Below are 2,500 nucleotides of genomic sequence, written 5' to 3' on the forward strand. Positions count from 1 at the left end.
GCGGGCATTTTATTTTTAATAATCGTCAAAGCCAAACAAGACCTAAAAGTCCTTAAATTTGTTTTTGTTTTTTACTTTTTTACTATAATTTTTTTTAAACAACTAAAAATATCAAACTTGTATTATTTATTTATTTTTTGCTGTTTTCACCCTTTTAAAGGTTTTTAACTAGATAATGTCACAGTTTTAAATAAGTAAAATAACTGATTTCATGCAAACCAATACTAATTTAAAACTGTGACATAAAAGACCTTTAAAGGGTTAAAAAAAAAAAAAAAAAAAAAAAAGGGTTTCCCTGTTTGGCTTTGGGTTACTCGGTTACAGCAAAAATGTACTAAAATGACCAAGAAGTCAGCATTTGTCCCCTAAAGGCTAAATAATAAAAAATGTCTACTTATAATTCAACTTGTTGGCGACTGTTTCACAAACAATAATGTGCACGTGTGAGTCCCGCCATGGTCCAGATCAGCACTATCAACAATGTCATCAAGAAAGAAGAACACGCAGTTTTATTCAGAAAACACTTAATCCAGCGTGCGAGCCCCGGGGCCGCCGGGCCCAAGCACAAAGCCCCCCCCGCATAAAAAAAAAAAAAAAAAAAAATGGGGGAAAAAGGATCGTGTTGCTCCCAGCTCCTGTTCACTTTTCTTTTTTCTTCCATTGCGAAGCTAAAGTGATTATAAAATCAATATACAAAACGCACATGTCTTGCATGAATTAGCTTAGTGGCGGGGGAAAGGTGTGGCAGATGCTTTTGTTCGGCGTGGAAATCTCTTTAAGATGAGAATGTGGGCTTCAAGGAACCATAGGCGCATCTGTTCCGTCCACGCCTTGTGCAAGCTCAGGTTCACGGACCCTTTTTTTCTTTAAGTCTGCACAAGAAAGGAGCAGGCCGGCCAAGTCGATGAAAAAAAAAAAAAAAAAAAAAGGTAAAAAAAAATGTGATTATATATATTTTTTCTCTGTTACTGACATGTTCAACGCGTGTGCATTTATTATATATATATATATATATATATATATATATATATATATATATATATATATATATATATATATATATATATATATATATATATATATATATATATATGTGTATATAATAAACACTATTTTAATCACTATTAATGAAGGAAGAAAAAAACAAACAAAAAAAGGTAAAAAAAAAGGGATATTTTTATTTGTTTTTCTCTGTTACTGACATGTTTAACGTGTGTGCATTTATTATATATATATATATATATATATATATATATATATAATAAACACTATTTTAATCACTATTAATGAAGGAAGAAAACCCCCCCAAAAAAGTAAAAAAAAATGTGATATATATATTTTTTTCTCTGTTACTGACACGTGTGCATTTATATATATATATATATATATATATATATATATATATATATATATATATATATATATATATATATAATAAACACTATTTTAATCACTATTAATGAAGGAAGAAAAAAACATTTTTATTTTTATTTTAAATTGTCATATTTAATAAATGTATTTGTAATTATTGTAATTGGTGCTTAATTGCGCTGCACTTTTTAAATACATAATAACATTGCGAAATATTTATTAAATGAAAAAACAAAGTAAAAAAAAAAAGTGATTTAAAAAAAAAAAGTAGATTAATAAATAATATTTCGCAATATTATGTATTTAAAAAGTGCGGCATAATTAAGCACAAATTAAAAATAATTACAAATACATTTAATAAATATGACAATTTATGTATAAAATAAAAATACAAATATGTTGTCTTCATTAATAGTGATTTCAATATTTTGTTTTTTGAATTAATAAATGCACAGACGTTGAAAACGTCAGTAACAGAGTCAAGACGCGAACTTGGTAAACACACTTAACACACACAATAACGTGTCTGCTTGTTTAGAGCAGCTGCATACGTAACAACGTTGATTGACGTTAATCCGGTAATTGGATAAACTACGGTGCTTTATGGCGCTCAAGCAGGGTATTGTGTCCTCAGCCCCGATCCGTTAATCCCACCCTTTACCGGAGAATAGAGAAACTAGCCGCTTTTCTTCACCTCAGCAGACAGCCGCACACACACACACACACACACACACACACACACATATTGGCCATTTCTTTACACCCAAAAGAATTATGTAAAAATCTGGGTCACGTGTCCGCGTGGAAAAAATAAAGGGCGGATTTCAGGAGGATTGTATAGACTGCCAGTCAATTAACCTTTAGAAAAGACGCCTTGCTTTCAGAGGACTTGACATTTACTTGTTGTACGGTCACGTTCGGTTTTACACACACACACACACACACACACACACACACACACACACACACACACACACACACACACACACACACACACACGCACGCACTCCCCTCTCCTTTCCTCTCCACCGCCCTTCCAGCGTCTGGCAACCACATGATCTCAAGATGATATACAGCATTATTCACGTTCTCTCCACTGAACCTACACAACATGTCAGCAAACATGGCT

The 2,500-nt window shown here is 31.9% G+C and overlaps 1 protein-coding gene across 1 annotated transcript in view; it reads right to left on the reverse strand.

Annotated features, from left to right (window-relative positions):
• The window catches only part of tfap2d (transcription factor AP-2 delta (activating enhancer binding protein 2 delta)), a 44,698-nt gene that overhangs the window by 36,249 nt on the left and 5,949 nt on the right, over positions 1–2,500 (reverse strand). The window lies entirely within an intron of this gene.

Source organism: Nerophis lumbriciformis, linkage group LG26, assembly GCF_033978685.3.
Source record: "Nerophis lumbriciformis linkage group LG26, RoL_Nlum_v2.1, whole genome shotgun sequence".
In the NCBI taxonomy this organism is placed as follows: Eukaryota; Metazoa; Chordata; class Actinopteri; order Syngnathiformes; family Syngnathidae; genus Nerophis; species Nerophis lumbriciformis.